Here is a 10,772-nt window from a genome sequence, read left to right as displayed (position 1 = left end):
GAATTCCGAATGTAAACTATCTTCAGCTGACAGAATCACGCCCTTGCCAGAGCGTGAGACAAATCATAGTCAGCTACAGTGGACAATTAGAAACAACCCCATATCCTACACCTGGGATCAAAACAAAATCATACTCCCATAACTTGGATTTTAAAGAAGCCAATATTCTCACTACATTTACCCCTTCTTGCTTTATGCCATTAATTTTCTTGTGGTTAGGGAGAAATCATAAACAGAGATATCAATGAACCAAATGCTTTTTTGGATTAGCAGTTTCTTCTTCAATCTGGTGACTTGTTTCAGCTGTGGAGAAGCTGAAGCAGCCCCTTATTCCACATCTGGGATCAAAACAGAAATACATAGTTACGTAACATAACTGGGTTTTTAAAGAAACCAAATTTCTTACTACAGATTGTGCCGTGTTGAGTTGAGTAAGGAAGAGGAGAATACATCCTGGTCTACTGATGGTTCTGAATGTTATGCAGGCCCCACCCAGTAGTCGACACCTGTAGCATTACAACCCATTTCTGGGACAACCCTGAAAGACCCCAGCTAAGGGAAATCATCACAGTGGGCAGAACTTCAGCCTGGAGACATGGTCCATGAACTGTAACCAATGGATTGGCTGGATGGTTGGAGACTTGGAAAGAACATGATTGGAAACTTGGTGAGAAAGACAGCTGTAGAAGGAGTGTGTGGATGGATCTCTCCAAATGGGTGAATGATGTGAAACTACTTTTTTTTTTTCTGTGTAAATACTCATCAAAAGGTGACTTCAGCTGAGGAGCTGAATCAAGTAGATTGGAAGGCCCACTTTGTGGATTCCAGCCCACAAATAACCTGGGCATGGTGACAGAGATGGGGTTATGCATGGGCTTGACAACATGGGCTTTTACTCACAAAGGCTGATCTGACTACAAGCTGCTTCTGTGTGCAAGATCTGCCAATAAGAGCGACCAACACTGAGCCTCAGACATGGCATTATTCCCTGTGGTCACTAGCCAATGACTTGGTGGTAGGTTGACTACATTGGGCCACTTCCTCTGTGGAAAGGACAATCCTTAGTGGAATACATACTTAATCTGGTTGTGGATTTGCCCTTCATGCACATAATGCTGCCAAAGCCACCATATGTGGACTTCCAGAATGCTTTATCAGCCATTATGGTATTTCAGGAAGTATTATTTCTGACCAAGGAAGTCACTTCACAGCCGAGAAGTGCAACACTGGGCCCACAATCGTGGAATACAGTTGTCTTACCATGTTCCCCATCACCCTGAAGCAGTTAGCCCAATAAAAAGATGAAATACCCTTTGGAAGACACAATTACAGCTCCAGTTAGTTAATAACAGCCTGGAGGACTGGGGCAAGGTTCTCCAGGAGGCAATATATGCTTTGAATATATTTGAATAGTGCCCAGTCTATGGTACAGTTTCTCCCATAGACAGGACCCATGAATCCAGAAATCAGGGGCATAGTCCAGGAATCTCACCACCCCTAGGGAACCTCCAGGAAAATGTTTCTTCCTGTTCCCATAACCTTAAGTTCTGCTGGCCTAGAAGTTTTGGTTTCAGAGCAACAGTGAGTGCTCTTGCCAGAAGACACAATGAACATTCCATTGAACTGGAAGCTCAGAATTCCCTCTAGCCACTTTGGGCTTCTGATGCCCCTAAGCTAAACAGGCTAAGAAAGGAATGGTAGTGTTAGAAAGGTGACTGATCTAGATTTCCAAGGGGAAATTGGATTGCTTCTCCATCGTGGAGGAAAAAAAAAAAAAAAAGACTATATCTAGTGTGCTGGAGATCCTTTAGGGTGTATCTTGGTGCTATCTCGTCCTGTGATTAAAGTCAATGCGAAACTACATCAATCTACTCCCAGCAGGATGACATAGGACAGAGACCCTCCAGGAATGAAGGTATGAGTCATTCTTCCAAAACCTGCTGAGGTGCTTGCTGAAGGTGGAGGAAATACAGAGTGCATAGTACTCATTATAAGCAGCAGCTAAGACCATGTGGCCAGTTGCAGAAAGGAATATTATAATGACATAAGTGTTTTTGTCCTATTTTGTTAAGAATCTGTTTGTAACATCAATTAAGAGAATATCAGTCTCTTATTTAAGTCTGAGATAATAAAAGACTGTCCCTCAAAGGACATTACCATTTATTCTAAGTTTATAATGCATTTGTGATTGTACATGGAATAGTCATATCATTTTAGGGAATAATTATGACCTGGTTGTTGTTTTCATTTGGAAATTAAGCATGACATAAGGGGATATGATTGTGTATCAAGTTCACAAAAGGTAGATTTGTGATGGCTATTATCAATTGTCAACTTGGAATCATATCTGGAATTAACTAAGATCAAATGACTAGACACACTTGTGAAGGATTTTTTTTTATTAATTAAATAATTTGAAATGGGAAGACCAACTTGTAATCACATATTTGAAGTGAGAAGATAAACCTTTAATCCAGCCTGTAAGTCATTTGAGTAAATCCCCATTTTATATATTAATACAAACAAGTAATATAAACTATATTAACATATAAATATAATATAAATGTATTATACATGTTATATATTTATATAAATACATAGTCATATCCATTCTGTAAGTTCTGTGACTCTAGAGAACCCTAATCCACCTGCCTTCAATAGGTACTCCAATTTAAACATGCTTATCTAAATTATCAAATGCTGAAATAGCCCTTCTCCTTGCCTCAACCTCTACAAGATTGCTACAGCAATCATTTTTGTTTTTGGAGACAGGGTCTCTCAATGTAGCCCTGACTGTCCTGAAACTCTCTATGTAGGCATAGGGGTGGCTTCAAACTCACACAAATGGGATTAAAGCTGTGCAGCACTATGCCCGCCCATAGCATGCATATTTACGTTGCATTGCTATTTACAAATATACATTATTTTTTTAAATAACTTGATTATTCAGTTAAAAACCATGTATATGGTTTGGATTTTATTGTATGTGCTGGCACTCATGTGCAGTGGTACATGTGTGGAGGTCAAAAGTCATCTTTTAGGAGTTAGTTTTCACTCTTATGTGGGTTTGAACCCAGACCACTACACTCGCAAAGCAAGTACTTTACACTGTGAGCCATCTCTCTGGTCATGTACATGTGTTTATTTTATACAGATATCCTCCACTCATTTTGTATGTACCCAAAATAGCAGTATTTACATTTTGGAGATGGGGAAACAAACATGGTGTGATGACTATTCTTGGTTGTCAATTTGACTACATCTGGAGTGAACTACAATCCAGAAATGGAAGACACATCTACGAGAGATCATTTTTGCCTGGTTTGAAGTGGGTCAATCCACTTCTAGTCTGGACCTTTGAGGTGGGAAGACATACAACTTTATCTGGATCTTAAGGTGGGAAGACACACCTTTAACCTGGGCCACACCTTGTCTGGAAGCCTGCGTAAGGACTTAGGAGGACCAAGAAGGAAGCTTTTGCTTCTTGCCGATTTACCTTTGCCTTGCTAGGACATCCATTCCTTCAGCGACACTGAAGTCTACTTCTTTCAGATTTCAGCATATACTGAAGACAAACTGAGATATCCAGCCTTATGGACTGAAAAACTACTGGATTCTTGAACTTTCTGTTTATAGCTAGCCATTGTTGGAGTAGCTGGGCCACATTCCAGCTAAAATTCCCTTTATTGGTGTGAGTTAAGGCTGAGAGAGAGAGAGAGAGAGAGAATTCTGTTAATTGGGTTACTCTAGAGAACGTGGGCTAATCAAATGGCCATGTAATTAAAATGGTGACACTACCATAACTACCACTTATTTTAGTAGATGCTACACATGATGAGGTATGCCACATTGGGGTTGTCACTATTCGTGGGGAAACATTCTGAAAACTGTACCAGTTGTTTTGCCATTCTACAGGCGTCAAGAAATTGACCTGCCAATCATGGACTGAAACCTTCAGCCCAAATGAATACCTCTTTCTTTTAGACTTTTTTTTGTGGGGAGGGGGGTTGTCACCGAGATGTAAAACTGATACAGATTACATAACCATCATCATAAACACCATATTATATCAAACAGTCTGGCAGCCTGGTGTGCTGCTGGAATTTAAGCCAATAAGGCACTAACAGTCTTCTGTTGGTTTTGCCCAGAAGAGTTTAACAGGCTAACTTTACCTCTACTTCCTTCTACCTCCAACACAAATAATTAATTTTAGAACACTGCAGAAAATTTCTTTTATTTTTTTCTCTTTTTCATTGAGATCTTTGGGGAGGAATCACTGGTAAATGGTTATATTGTTTCTTTTTATTAGATTCAATTAGTCCTTGTCTGCTCAGTTCATCCCTCTTGCTATAAGAAGTCTTATTCTTAGGAGCTAATATCCCGAAAGGAGGGAAAACTATAGTGATGGTGAGGTGTCCTTTAATCCAGTTATAAGCACTAAAATGGTGATTAAAATATGTAGAAAGATGAGGCTATGGTGTGCAAATGGGCCTATTATGACTGCCCTCCAAAAGGCCCAACAAGCATCTGAAAGAATCAGATGCAGATATTTATACCCAACCAATGGACAGAAGCTGCTGACCACAGTGGTTGAATTAGGGGAAGGCTGGAAGAAGTTGAGGACTAGGGCAACCCTATAGATGCCCAGCAGTCTCAACTAACCTGGACCCTTGAGATCTCTGACACTGGACCACCAACCAGGCAGCATACACCAGCTGATATGAAGCCCCCAACACATATACAGGAGAGGACTGCCGTGTCTGGTCTCAGTCAGAGAAGATGCTAACTCTTGAGAGACTTGGGGCACCAGTGAGTGGGAAGGTCTGATGGTGTGGGTTGGGGTAGGGATGTCCTCTTGGAGATGGGGGAGGAGGTGTGGGATGTGGAACAGTCAGAGAGTGGACCAGGAGGGGGATAAAGTCTAGACTGTAAAAAAAGATTAAAGAAAAAAAAAAAAAGAAACACTCAGAAAGAAAGAGGAAGCACCAAGCCTGTGGACACAGTGAGTCTTAAGCTTGCCTAGGAAGTGGCTTCTGAATAGTGAGCTCATATTCCTAGCACACACACTGCTGTTTGTTTGGAGAAGGCCACTGATTTTATCTAGTTGGACTTTTCTTTGGCAGTATCTCCTGCTGTTTAACCAGTCTAAGCAGAAATGTTGATGATCATTAAATTTGCAATGTTATGAATAAATGAGAAATTCAATCCTATTTTGTCTTGGATATGATAATTTATGAGCTTGCTCCTCTATTCATATGATCGAATACAAAAATACTTTTAAGAGAGAGATGTAATAAACCATTCTAGGAAGCATTATCCTAGAATATCCTATTGTGGGCTACTTAGAATGACGGTGAGCTCCCTTTTGGTAAATTAGATCAGTGCCAGTGCCATAATAGTTCTTAAAATGGACAACCAGAAACAGAAGCTGATCAGCGTGGGATAGCACTATCAAAACTAACAATATTCCCATAAAGAAATTACATCAACTTTTACTGGTTAGATGATGCTTGAGGTGAGTGATGAGATGCTAAGTCATTCAAGTAGTTTACATTTTGGTTGCTGGGCAAAGTCATCCCTAAAATCCATCCCCTCTAGTTTAGCTACACGAGAATTCATAAGAACACTTGAAATCGAGCTTTCATTTTAAAAAATTCCTTTATTTAATGTGTCTGAGTAAAGTTTTGCCTGTCTGTATACATGTTTACCATGTGTGTGTTTAACCTTTGATGGCCAGACCCCCTAGAACTGAAGGTATATGTGGTTGTGAGGAACCATGTGTGTGCTGGCAACCAAATCTGAGTCTTTTGCAAGAACACCAAGTGTTCTTGATCTCTGAGACATCTCTCTAGCCATCTGGAAAGGATCTTTCTAGTTGATTGTGAAGAATTTTTACATACATGTTGTATGGCAGTCTTCCTGGGGAGATATGAGTAACTGTTTTTATCATCTCAGAGTACCAATGACAGATGAAAGAAATGGTTATATCAACGTTCAGTTTAGAATATCATTAAATTTTCTTTTAGGAGTATGAGTAAGGGGTGACTCACAGAAGCACTGAAACTCAGACAGCACCATTACCAAAGAAGTATAGCTGATAACTTAGGAGAGCTGTATCTCTGGACCTTTCAGCACAAGTTCCAGAGTTCCCCTTCCTCAGTAATCCTTCCTGCTTATATTACTTGGGGAAGGAACCACCTTGTAAGTCTGATAAATTTTAGGGACTCTCTGAGATTTGTGTGTTGTGTGCCTTCTCAATCTTAAGGAGATTCCTTCTAAAGTAGAATATTTTAACTCTGCTGAAACAGTTGCACAACATGTCCTTCCTACAAAGTTGATAATTAGGATGCTATGAGATGAAGACACTTTTCTTTTCAAAGCAAAAAGACTGCTTGCTAAATTTCATTAACAACTTTAATAAGATCTACCCCCTTTATATCTGTGGATATAGGGAAAAGACACATAGTCCTTTATTCTGTGATTTCAAAAGAGTGGAGAAAAAAAAAAAGGGTTCACTGTGAATTCTTCTAATAACCCAAATTAGATATTTTAGATTAATCTTTGATCAGAATAAATACTATTTCCTTTATCATGTTCCTGTTACTCTTGTTCAAGCAGGTATAATCCAACATTACACATATTTCTCTCTTAGAAACATGACTGTGCTTTTACCATTTGATTCGAGATGGTTACAGATCTCTAAAAGCAGTAACAGTCAAGAGGTATTTTGCTGTATCTGCATAGAGTTTCTGTTACCTTAAGTTTGAGAGATACAGAACTAAGGGATCAAAATAGGTAAGATGTGGTTTATCCAGTTGATCTCTAATATAACAGGCTGAGTAGTCAAACCCCAGTGTCTCTCTATTGGACAAACAGAGAGTCCTGTCATATCTTAGTCTAAGAACCTGGATACATTAGCATTCCCCAGCTGGTGCTGGAGGTCTGGAAGCTCCTTGAGGAGTCACTAGTGTAGAGTCCACATTGAAAGGTAAAAGAAGCTGCAGATACTATCTACAGGATGACGGCCTGCAATGAAGGGTATAACTCGTCAAGGATAAAAGAAGATGCATACTCACGGGCTACTGTAGCTGCTGCTTCCTCCTGATCCAAATCCCTCCCACTTGGACTCTTCCTTGACAGTGCTACCCATCTTCAATATAGGTGTCCCATCCGTATCATTGCTTTTCCTTGTCAGTCTTTTCTAGAAATAGCCTTAGGGACACTCAGAGTTGGGATTTTGTACTTTAATACTCACCCTCTTAACCTAATCCAATTGACAACTAAGCCTAACCACCAGAGGGTCTGTGGCCAAGAATATGAAAGCAGCATAGCCGAACAGGTGAAATGCAGGTCTCAATGCATAACATGTTTTTTCCAAGGGATTTAAAAGAAGAAAATGGAACTAACTCTATGATTCCTTCATTTTGTCATAGTTTATTCCAGCAATTCCAGTCAGTGGGTTGACATAGAACCCTTCAGCTTATTCAGTTTCATGCAACTGAGTCTTGCTATGATTGATTTGAAGTAGTATTTTCAAGAACGGATCAGTTACTTCACTGAGAATTCTGGGAAATTTTTACCTAATCCCAGGACACTGGAAATCTGTTTGTTCAAATTCTTGTCATCCTTTCTAAAAACCTCCTTGAAGATACAACAGTTTAGGATTACATCTGTTTATAAAAGTTACCAGAGAACCAGAAAAATGCAGCCTAGGGTTAGGAATATTAACCTGGACACCTTCCCAAACAACCAACACAGATGCAGGCTAGGTTCATACTTGGAATGAACATTAGCAGTGTATTTATACAAATATAACTAAAGCCTGAGTATTTCTTATTTGACAATGTTTTTCCATGACTAAATCTATTTTTACATCTATTTTAGATGCCCTCTGGAAATCCTAAGATTAGTTCTAGGCCAAAAAATGCTTGATTTTTATCAATTTTATTAAGTGTATTTTTCTGAAAAAAACTTAAAACTTATGTAGATGAGATTATGAAATAAAACCTCAAGGACAAAAAGAAGCCTTAAGGGACTCTGCTGAAGAAATGACAAAATCTTTGTTTGCTGATAGCCAAAAAAGATAAGGAAATCTCTCATATTTTCCTATTAACAGCAGATGAATTCCCAACAAATGCTGGGCATTTGAATACTGAACAAAATGAGCTTTTCGATGTCTTCTGGACATGGCAGGATCCCCCAGAGTCATGAGCTTACAACAGCTCCAGTTGCCTGCACAAGATCAAGGCAGTCAATATTCTAGCATGAAAGGGCGAAATGCCATGTGAAATTCTGAGATTCAATGTGTGTCCTCTGCAAGAGCAACAAGTTCTCTAAACCACTGAGGCACCACTTCAGTCCCCACCCCTATCTTTCAAAATAACACATCCACTCCAATTCATGCTGCCCATGTACTGCTGGGTGTGGGGCCAGCCATACAACATGGACAGCTTGCCAGAATCCATACTCTTAATACTTTCCTCCTCAGAAGCCACCAGCCGCCCACAGCCCACAGTTAGGGGTGAGAGCCCTTCTCCCTTCCATATACAGGGAGATACGACTGTTCTCAGTCTACTCCCTGGTGTCTGTACCTGCTGAACTCTGATATTCTGAGCTTGTCCACCCTTTGTTCACTGACTAAGGCTTCCCTTCCTCTCAGATAAGCATTTCCAGGCTGCAGTCAGGTCACACAACCGTGAAGAGTTTGTAATTTCAGTGAATGTCATCAGAAATAAACTGTGCTGTAAGACCCACCTCTTCCCTTACCTTGTGTATGAAACATCTTCGAGTCTTTCCCATTTCTCCCCGTGCATCTGATCTTTAAAGTTTACATGTAAAAAGTAGCGTATCATTTTATAGAGCAAAATATTTTCCCTTCCTACAAAAGATCATCCCATTCCATTCTGTCTTTCATAAAGCACACATTGCCTCCAGGTCTGCACAGTTTTCTCTCCAGATGTAGTTTTGGTTACTATTATCTACGATTTTATTCTTTATCACCATGGACAGGATTTTGTAGATTAACACCATTTTTATAATTTTTTTTAGTTTTATTTTATTATCTTTGTATGTATGAGTGTTTTGCCTGCATGTATATATATGTACCACATGTGTGCCTGCTGCCTGAAGAGATCAGGAGATGGTGCCAGGTAAAAGAAGTGATTCCTCATAATGCCATTTAAAAATCTGAAACAGGACGTAGAGACTCAGTATTTATTTAGTGGTTTTCATTATGAAAAATAAACTATGTTTAATAATTGATATTATGAAGTAAAGGTACTGGGCAGGGCCACACCTTTCCTTGAACTTTCTACATGTCTGATGAGTGGCTAAGGACTCACTGTAGAGATGTGGAACCTAGCACTCTTGTGACCATCACAGAAAACCTTTTGTGATGTATGAAGAAAACAACCAGCTGGTTAGGAATGCCATGCCGTAGCACCTGAGCTCTGTAGCTGAGAGCGTCCTGCTTTGCTGTCACCTGCCTACCGGATGGTTCCATTACTGTATTTGAAAAGCATCTTGCTTCATGACTTTCTCTGTCCTATTTCTATTTTTTTTTAAAAAGTTATCTGGAGAAGCCTAAATCCGTGTTCCTAGGCCATGGTCACTCATATTTGGTTCCAGAATATTTTTTTAAAGATCTATCCATTTATTTTATGTATATGGGTAGCTGTACAGATGGTTGTGAGCCTTTATGTGGTTGTGGAATTGAATTTTTTAGGACCTCTGCTTGCTCTGGTCAATCCCACTTGTTCTGGTTGGCCCTGCTCACTCTGACCCAAAGATAATTTATTATTATATGTAAGTACACTGTAGCTGTTTTCAGACATGCCAGAAGAGGGCATCAGATCTCATCACAGGTGGTTGTGAGCCACCATGTGGTTGCTGGGATTTGAACTCAGGACCTTCTGAAGAGCAGTCAGTGCTCTTACCCAATGAGCCATCTTGCTAGCCCCCCAGAATAATCTCTTACTTCGTTAAGGTGACTGTTGTGGTTTGGGGTCAACTATAGTGAAGAATAACTTTTGTTCTGTTGAGACAGTGTCTTAGTCAGGATTTCTATTCCTGCACAAACATCATGACCAAGAAGCAAGTTGGGGAGGAAAGGGTTTATTCAGCTTACACTTCCATACTGCTGTTCATCTCCAAGGAAGTCAGGACTGGAACTCAAGCAGGTCAGAAAGCAGGAGCTGATGCAGAGGCCATGGAGGGATGTTCTTTACTGGCTTGCTTCCCCTGGCTTGCTCAGCCTGCTCTCTTATAGAACCAAGACTACCAGCCCAGAGATGGTCCCACCCACAAGGGGCCTTTCCCCCTTTATCACTGAGAAAATGCCTTACAGCTGGATCTCATGGAGGCATTTCCCCAACTGAAGCTCCTTTCTCTGTGATAACTCCAGCTGTGTCAAGTTGACATAAAACTAGCCAGTACAGATAGTGCCTCACTAAGTAGACCTGGCTGGTCTCCTACACAGGACCCTCTTGCCTCTGCATTCATATGCTAGAATCCACACACAAAACCATAAACATATAAGTGAGGGTGGGTGCATGCGTTTAATCCCAGCACTTAGGCACAGGCAGGAGGCAGAGAGGCAGAGAGGCAGAGAGGCAGAGAGGCAGAGAGGCAGAGAGGCAGAGAGGCAGAGAGGCAGAGAGGCAGAGAGGCAGAGAGGCAGAGAGGCAGAGAGGCAGAGAGGCAGAGGCAGGCAGATATCTTGATTTTGAGGCCAGCCTGGTATACATAGTAAATTTCAGCACAGCCAGAGCTAC

Source organism: Mus caroli, unplaced genomic scaffold (assembly GCF_978045245.1).
Source record: "Mus caroli unplaced genomic scaffold, Mus_caroli_1 scaffold_4, whole genome shotgun sequence".
Lineage (NCBI taxonomy): Eukaryota > Metazoa > Chordata > Mammalia > Rodentia > Muridae > Mus > Mus caroli.
This window is presented reverse-complemented; position numbering follows the sequence as displayed.